General features: G+C 34.9%; 1 protein-coding gene across 2 annotated transcripts in view; it reads left to right on the top strand.

Moving 5' to 3' along the window:
- Nucleotides 1-217: 217 nt before the first annotated feature.
- LOC106872045 (polycomb group RING finger protein 3) overlaps nucleotides 218-10,056 on the top strand; it is a 98,294-nt gene continuing 88,455 nt past the window's right edge. For both annotated transcript variants that reach the window (XM_014918883.3, XM_089365926.1), the window contains exon 1: nucleotides 218-329. The gene's annotated coding sequence lies outside the window, so the exon portion shown is untranslated. The remainder of the gene's footprint in view (nucleotides 330-10,056) is intronic.

Raw genomic sequence — 10,056 nt, 5'->3', positions numbered from 1 at the left:
TCAGTTTACTTCCAATTTGTTCTGCAATAATCAATAAGTAGAAATTATATTTGTAAAGTCTCTTCCATCCATAAACATATTTGAAAGAACATTTTTAGGAAACAGTCAAAATACAAAAATTATGTATCATTTTTAGAGATGGAAAGGGGAGTCTTCTCAAGTTTGAGTTGTCTTATCTTCCTTTACTACCATTATATGTCAGTTTCTCTGATTGGTTGAAATTTTGAGATTTCGTCCAATCAAAATGTCCGACTTTGCCAGCAGTAAAGAACATGGCCGTCAGGTGTTATGGTTTTACCCTCATCCAGTATGTTTTTGATGTTTTCAAGGTAAGTTAGCTGTTAAATGTCGTAATTAAAGTATCAAATCCTTGCTGATTCCTTTCTCAACATTTATAGTTCTTTAGTCTTCGCGATAGGTTCGATCTGATGGTATTATTACAGATAGAATTTGAGGAAATTCCGTCTCTCGCTCTTCTCTCGAATGGCATGCTACTGCTACCACTTCAGTGTTATGTATGTGTACGTATTTATTTATGTATGTGTGTGTGTTAAAGAGATCGGTTTCACGTTAATTTCTGCATATCTGTTGGCCTCGATATCAGAGTGTATTACTTTTTAATTAAAATATTGTCATAAAACAATACCCCCATTCACTAACAATCTGCCCGGAAAAAGCTATTTTTGAGTGATGGGGTTAAATGCAACCCCTTGCTTTGTGAACAGTTCTGCGAGTAGCGTGTATATATGTTGCATGGGGACCTGAGAGCGTTTTCATCGCTACATTATATTTGCTTTACAAACACTGTAATTTTAGTTTAAGTTCGATACAGACTAATTTAATAAAGTCTACAAGACAAAATAACTCAAAATTGATCCATGGGTAAATCTGAATTTTCAGTCAGAGTTCATATACGGTGGAAATATGAAATCAACGATGGGACGGGCTCTCAATTACAAATGATGTGGTGTGCGTGTATACACGTGTGTGTATGTGTGTATTTCTGTTTATATAATTGTATTTACAAAATATGTAATGCATATATATATATATATATATATATATATATAAATACATTCAGATAGAAAGTATTGCCGTATATTTATGCATACGTAACTATATACTCACGCATAAGTATATAGAGCCATACACACACGTACAGTGTGTATATGTGTTTATAATTGTGTTTGCGTGTATATATGTATATACAATTATAGTTGAGTGACTTGTATATATAAACCGATAACTATGCAGCTAAATACACATGCACCTTAAACGGAAATTGATTAAATAATTTCTGCGAAAATTTGTCAAAATTTTATTCTGTTGAACATTAATACCTCAGATTGTTTCTATTTGAAAATGTAACGATCCATTCAATCAGTTAGGGCCGAGAATACATGCACACATATTCATACACACCCAGGCACAGGCGCGGACATACATTTTCATCATGTCTATGTAGTCATTTATACAAACACACATATATACACGCACACAGATATATAGTCATATACACATACTTATGATTATAGACAAATGTATATCCGACGTCTGCAGTCCCTCGGGGTCGATGATTGTTTACCAGATATAATTTCTTTGGACCCACATATACAGTAATACACACACACACACACGCACGTGTGTGTATGTGTGTGTGTGAATATATGTTCCGATAAGTCTCTATATATCTATGACTCGCTCTGCTGAAGTGAAATATTAAAATATATATATACACATTCCGGTAAGTTCCTACATATGTACGACTCTGTGTGTGTGTGTGTGTATATATATATATATATATATATATATATATATGTGTGTGTGTGTGTGTATATTATAGCCATACATTTAGTGAGACTTATCGCATACACATAACTATGTGTTTATATATATTTATGTAATTTAATCATGTTTTTATTCCATCATATGATGCCGTGAAATCTTACATTTGAATTGAAGCAGGTGTTTTGTACGCCTTTTGTAATTCCAGTCTGTAAACAATGAAGTGGAGACTGTACCATTTTTATCAGATGTGGAATTGCATCGGCTAAATATCTTTTCATAAAGCTACCAGTAACTTTTAAACATATGGCCTTGTACTTTGGGGACAACGCCACCGTCTTACCACTAATTTCTATCCATAATCGATGAATGTATGTACATGGATGAACTTTGAAAATGATATTCTCTTTAGTTTAATTGAACAATCTTTCCTTATTTCATACAAGGATAACGTCATTTATTTCCATATTTACTTATAGAATTAGGATTTGTTGAATTGATATATAAGAGTTGTGCTTGTGTTGCACATAACAATTACGATGAGAAATATGATAAATCAAATCATATATTTATATAAATTACTATATTTAAACTTTTGGAATAAACTGTATTGTTATCGCTTTTGTTGGCGTGAATATTTTCATGTATCTTTAGGACGGGCTATTTATAATATTCTATAGAACAGCGAGTAACCATCAGTCTGAGTGTGTATGCGATCTGTATGTGCATACATACACATCCACACACAAGTGTGTTCGTTTATCTTCGTGTTTTATGAGATACTCAGGTAAATAAACACATGTGTAAATAATCTAATGATGCATTATCAGATTTATATTCAGTTGTCAAGTCTGACATCAGGTTATTGTAAACATCTTAATTTAATCAAACCCTAATACTTTATACCAAAACATCCATATGGTCTGTATTCTCTCGAGCAGTCAAGGCTGAATATATCTATCATTGCTTCACCGAAGACTGGGTCTTTGGATTCGCTTGAATCAAATTGCAAACAGTGTTTGTTAATTCTCCTCCTTTAAACTCCCATTTAACTATAGTTAAGTTTCATTGGTTAACTAACACCACAACGCTTTATTAATGCCAGAATATGAAGAAGACTGCAAATGAATGAGGTGCCATCCATCTCAGGAAACCTAAGGGAGTTGTCGCTAGCCCTGTTAAAATAATGGTCATATTTCCTCTCAAATCATACGCTGCCGTTTTCAGAAAGGAAAATGTTCTAGATATGTTTTGATAAACAAAAAGCCATGGTAGGTAGGACTGGAATGCCTTTGTCTCTGTAGATGTACTCGACCAGAGCTTATTTGGGTTTAAACGACAACAAAAATGCTTGCGAGTAAACACGAATAAGTGTTGCTTATATTACAGTTTAATAATGTTGAGCAGTGAATTGATAGGGAAGTTGTCTCGGTTTTGAACTAGTTTGTATGTTTAACTTTATTGTATTATTTCAACACATGACAAGACATACATTGTAGTCGCAATTCACTTAGCTGGTGGTGAATGGAGAAAAGTTAACTGACATTAGTTCATAAAAGCAACATTCAACCATTTGTTAGATTTTTCTGGAAAGAAGAAAAAAAAAATATTGATTCCGAATCACCTCATTGGGGGTTCTTGTATTATTTTAAAGATTACTTTAATAACACATAGCATATAATGTATACAGTTTGCATGCATACACCCATCTATATATACCCTGTGTATATGATTAGTTCACTAATATTATATAATATGGTACATGTCTGAAGTTGTTCTTTGGCCTTTGCGATGAGGATCATTCATGTGTATGCATATATATATATCATTTTCATTTTTCATTTTATCTAGTTTCAGCTCATGAGCTGTGGCCATGCTGGGGCACCGCCATATATATATATATATATATATATATATATATATATATATATATATACACGCATACCTGTATACATACATACGTATATATTAAGACAAAAAACATTTTTATATGGGTCAGTATTAAATATTCGTATTGATTGGGAATTCGTTTTCCGAACCCTTACAAAAAGTTATTTTAATAATACCGACAGTTTTTATTGTGTAGCCCTAGGTCATCACTGATGAAGCAGACCTGTGAACAAAGACTTCTCTGTGAACCACCCTGTCTTTTTCCTGTGCTCAAGGAATCCAGTACCTCATTGCACCTTTTCTAAGACGGTGGTGGTGGGGTGTCATTTGAGTGAGTTTTGGCTGCTATTTCTAGCAGGTTACGCGGCCATATAGAGGCTTCCTTGTTAGCTTGATCCCGACATATTTGCATTCGCTAATTATGTTCTTTAATTGCAACTATTTATCGAAGACTAGTTTGTGATATTGTTACGTTGAAGAACTCAATCAAGAGGGCCCATACAACGAGAAGGAAGGGGCAGATCCGTGCCGTCGAGAATTACAACCTTTCATTTGAGATTTCATAGGTTGAAGGGAGTCTTTTTAAATTTCAATAATTTCTTCTTCAGAATTAGCTTTGTTACGAGTATATATATATATATATATATATATATATATATATATATATATATACATATATATATATATATATATATATATATATATATATATATATATATATATATATATATATATATATATATATATATAACACAATCTCAGATATTTGTATAGTTGTTTGTATCGAACTCAGTGTTCTGAATTTTATCGACCCTGAAAGGATGAGGATGAAAGACTAAGACTGCTAGGGTTCGAACTCGGCGGGATTTCGAAGGATGTAACTATAAACTGAAAGCTTACTTGTTCACCGCTGTACACTTTCTCCTATCTCGACTGCCTTTAAAGTAATAATTTAAAGCATTTACAGTTCTACAGTGCATGTTAATTATCCCCAATCAAATCCGATAAAGGTATCGTTTCATCAGTTTGGCAAGGTACAACGTTGAAGCATTGAATTAAGGCTTCTTCCACAGGTTGCCATAATTTGTTGTATACTTTTGTTTTAATTAACCTAACTACTCGTTTTAGTACTTACAGGGGTTTAGGTTCTAAGTCTCATAGAACAGACAGGGTCTACTCACAAATAGCTACTTCAATTTCGTCGTGGCTGAATTGGACGTTTTGTTCCAGTTCATTTATTTACATATTTAGGAAATGTAGATGCTTGAGATAGGAATATTGTTTGGGATAAAGCTGGCGGCTTATCCGAGAGGTAAGTTATCTTTTACCCCTGGCTAAGTGTGAGGCAGCCCTCTGTTCATTTATTATAAGTACAGGTTGTTACAGATTTTATGCTTCCATTGTGAAGATAAGTGAGAAGGGAATTGATGCTGTCAATAGGAATTGCAAAATAAATATTGGTCATATGAAGCTGTTCTTTTCACAATCCTGTATTGGAATAGTTTTATTTCGATAACCATAAGGCAGCAAGCTGACAGAATCGTTAGCACGCCGGGCAAAATGCTTAGCGGCATTTCGTCCGTCTTTACGTTTTGGGTTCAAATGCCGCCAGGATCGTCTTTGCCTTTGATCCTTTTCAAGGCCGATAAAATAAGTACTAGTTGAGCACTGAGGTCATTTAATCGACTTAGTCCCTCCCTCGAAATTGCTGGCCTTGTGCCACAGTTTGAAACCAGTATTTCAATAACAGTATTGAAGTTGTTGTCTAGCTCCAAATCAACTCTGATCGGTCAAATGCATTCTAGTTGTGACCATCTCGTCTTTTTAGGACTATGCAGGATTATGTTATCTCTCTAATATGTGCTTTCTTTATCTAAGAATGCCGTGGAAGTTTTGGTTGCTGTTTCCCTCAAGTCATTGACCGCATACCGATTTCTTGGAAAGTGTTTTTGAATTAAGTAGTACAGCTATTTAATTCAATATTACACACATGCAATGCTTCACATACACACATAATAGCAAAAACATTCGGTGAGCAGTGACGTGTGGCGGAGAGGGCAGACAAAAGGGAAAATTGATTTCATCGTTTTCTAACGACTTTCATCGCTTTGATTTTATTGAAAGCAAAACTCTGAAAATGTTTTAATAAATCAAGAGACATTTTATTATTATTATTATTATTATTATTATTATTATTATTATTATTATTATTATTTGTGATATGATAAAAAGTCAGCCAACAAGTGAAGAAATTTATAATGTTTGGTTATTGGATTTGCCATATAAAATTATCAGGATTCTTCTCCAATACTGACGTAATGTCGATTGAAGCGATAAAGAAATAAGAACAAGCCTGTCTAAATACGTTTTCTACCTTGAAACCTGTTCTTCACTCCTATGTTTATTGTCTACTGATGACATACGTTAACACAATTACCTATATGCTGTTAGCACCTGTTCCCTAATGTAAATTGTATTGTCAGGCACACGCATACACACGCGCGCTTACAAAGAGCACAGGCGCAAAAAAAAAACTAAAAGAAATAAAATATATGAATAAAATAAAATATAAAAAAAAATAATCGCTCAGAAGTAAATTTTATGTATTAATAAGTCGGAAATAACACAACCTGCTTTTCTGAATGATCCCTGCGCAAATCTGGATATATTTGTTGATGGCGAGGGAGCTGCTTTCTGTTTGTTCAACAGCACGGCACACTGGCGCACGCATAACATACACTTCAGATACATCACACACACACACATACATACACGCACGCACACACACACACACACATGCATATTGTCGTTCGAATGCAGTAGCAGATGGCCACATTCCTTTCCCACCCATTGCAGTTTCCTTAATCAATTACACACACACACACACACGTACATATTACTTTTATTATGTTATAGTCGATTGATTAATTGTTATCTAGAATTTGTAAACACCATTCACAACTAAATTTTTCCATGAGAAGTATGATTCTGTTTGTATCTACAGGTTACATATGTATATGGTCTAGTTTTATACTCCAGTTTATATGTGTACGTTCCTATATATATATATATATATATATATATATATATATATAAAATCACAATTTTAATTCAGTATAGTTCCGACTGCCCTACGAAAGACAACGTGAAACTCTGAGTAACAGTTTGTGAAGATTTTCGCAGCTTTAATAAAAGCATATTACTCTACCTTGGGTATTTGGGTACTACTTGTTTTGCATTTGTGTTTACTGGTGTGTGTATACACATATGTATGTATATATGATCATACTACTACTACTACTACTACTGCTACTACTGCTGCTGCTGCTACTACTACTACTACTACTACTACTACTACTCTTTATTGGCCACAGAAAATGATGATACACAAGATGATGATAAACAAACATGTTGGGGTGTATATAAACAATAAGCGCAAAAGGGGCAAAGTGCATTGTACCATAAGAAAAAACAGATTAAGAATTCATCGTTTAGAATGTAAACAAAGATACCACACCAAAAGGATGGAGTGCCGTCAGCTAAGGGGGACGAGGAAGACCCTGATCACCTTCCCGGCTGGGCACTTGCCCTCTTCTAGCTGTCATCATTTCCAGAGAGAATTGAAGTCGTGAGTAATAAACAACATCGTTTGAAAATATGCTAGTGAATTTAGGCAATAGTATATAAATGATTGCATTCAGAAACGCATACACACAAACACACACGCTATGTAGGGACATAAGCATAAGGTGCCAGATTTGCATTCACTTCCTGTCGGAACACGTAAACAAAAGCGTACTTGCACGGTCTAATCAATTAGTGCTAATTACTGAATGGCATGCTTGTTTCCTATCAACAGTGTTGGTGTTTGAGTATTTACAGAAACAGAGCAGTTGCTAATGGGGCAGAGAGCCTGTTCTGTCGATTCTACATATAATTGACATCACTGTGTGTATCTCTCTGTTAGCTACAATTTCATAACATACGCACATGCACACACACACAAAATCTCCTCTTAAAGGAGTTTTCAGGTTTTCAAAAGAACTCCAGTTGTATGTAGAAATATCTATCTGTCTGTCTACCTACACTCACACAAACACACACATCAAATGTGAAATGCAGACAAGTGTAGTGTTATGTTATATGATATTCTTGTTTAGTCTCAAGACGATCCTGACCCAGCTGTGACCAAGCAATCCATTTTAAGACATTGTGTATCTTGGAGTACATTACACAATTTGTCCTACCTTTTTTTAAGATAGTGGGAAATGTTTTTTTTTTTGCTATTGCTAGCAAAGTGCACAACTATGTTTGCTTAGGTTATGTTGTGCAATGAAGACCTCTATTATGTAGTAGAAACAGATAACTAGATGTGTAATACAGAAAGGTGTGTTGTGTTAGAAAGGCAGATGGATTGTGTAGTGTAAATGCATCATCTAGGTGTGTTATGTAAACAATGATAAATTTCAATTTATGACATGTGATAAAACTAGGTGCTCAGTGTAATTAGTGATAAAAGAAGGCGTTGGATTAAATCAGTGGTTCTCAACTATTTTTTATCTATGGACCCCTTTGATTCCTATTTTACTCTGGTTGGACCCCCGTCGCTACTTGGAGTTGAAAAACTATTTTTATAGATACTTTCAAAATTCTTATGTTGCCTTTCACATATTAACTGGTGTAGATTGAACCATGTAAAATGTTAGAGAAAGTAACAGCTGTTTCTTGCAATAAATACATCTAAAGCAGAATTTTTTCATGGACCCTTAATATACTACTATGGGTATCCAATTATTTTGCTTGCATGGCCCCCCCCCAATTGAGAATCACTGTGTTAAATAATGTGGGGTGTAGATGCAGCAGTAGATGTCTATTCACAATGCAAAGCTGGTGGTGTAAAGGGTCTGTCCACACAACTAAATCTCACCTTTTACATATTATACAATATTGAATGTGGTGTATCATTATGTTATAGTTGTATATTATTATTATCGTTTTGACATCTGCTTTTCCATGCTTGCATGAGTTGGATTGAATTTGTCAAGCCAGATTTTCTACAGCAGGATACCCTCCCTGTTGTCAACCCTTATCTGTTTCCAAGTATGGCAATATTTCCCCATGGCCAGACATGTTTTCATAGAAAATTGAAAACAAAAGACACTGCTTGCATCATGAAAGTGACACACATTTACATCACATGAAGTTAAAGCAAGGAGACAGTAACACTCACTCATACATACGTACACATACAGGGCTTCTTTCAGTTTCTCTCTACCAAATTCACAGGGCTTTGCCTGTGGTGCCATGCAATGAGACTGAACTAGAGTCTATATGGTTGGGAAGCAAACTTCTTACAATGCAGCACCTATGTAGTGTATGATAAAATCTGCACCTATACAATGTATGATAAAACAATGTTTTAATCTAATTACACAAGGTGTGTTATGTAATGCACAGTAAAAACAGAGCGCAAGTATAGTCCAGTGATTGAGTTGTTTCTCAGGTATCCCATTGTATGTCATCATTGGACGAGGATTTTCTATGTTGGGTTGACTTAGCTTTGTGAAATTAGGTTTATGGAAACTGACAGAAGACCTTTAGACAAACTGTGCCTGTCATTTGAAGGGTCAGCTTCATCACTCATAGTGCTGTTGCATTTCTGCCTTAGAATTATATCAAGGATACAAGTGTCTGGAATACTCAGTCACTTACAATGCAATGAATAGGTATTTCTATATGGTTTATGCTGTCATTATTTCAGAGTGTCATGGTTGTCTTGTTCTACTGGCAAGTTGTTTTTTTTTTTAATAGTATAGGCGTGGCTGTGTGGTAAGAAGCTTGCTTCCCAACCATATTGTTCTGGGGTCAGTCCCACTGCATGGTACCTTAGGCAAGTGTCTTCTACTATAGCTTCAGGCCAACTAAATCCTTGTGAGTGCATTTGGTAGACTGAAACTGAAACAAGTCTGTCGTATATATGTGTGTGTGTGCATGCATGTGTTTTTGTGTGTTTGTCCCCTACCACCACTTGGCAACCAGTATTGGTGTGTTTACATCCACATAACTTAGCAGTTCAGCAAAGAGACTGATAGAATAAGTACCAGGCTTTAAAAAAAATTAGTAGTGGGGTTGATTCATTTGACTAAAACTTCTTCAAGGTGGTGCCCTGGCATGGTCGCAGTCTAATGACTGAAACAAGTAAAAGATAAAGATAAAAGGTAGCATTCACTGAATGTTACATGTGTCTTTATGGGACTGAACCCATGACTGTTCCATGTGAATTAGTTGAAGTGTTTTTTGTTTTTTAATTTTTATTTTGTTCTGTCTTTCAATGATTTGGTTTAGAGGAAGAGATGATAGCTGTTGCCTCCACAGGTCCCT

This window comes from Octopus bimaculoides, chromosome 18 (genome assembly GCF_046866305.1).
Source record: "Octopus bimaculoides isolate indiv1 chromosome 18, ASM4686630v1, whole genome shotgun sequence".
NCBI lineage: Eukaryota > Metazoa > Mollusca > Cephalopoda > Octopoda > Octopodidae > Octopus > Octopus bimaculoides.
This window is presented reverse-complemented; position numbering and strand designations above follow the sequence as displayed.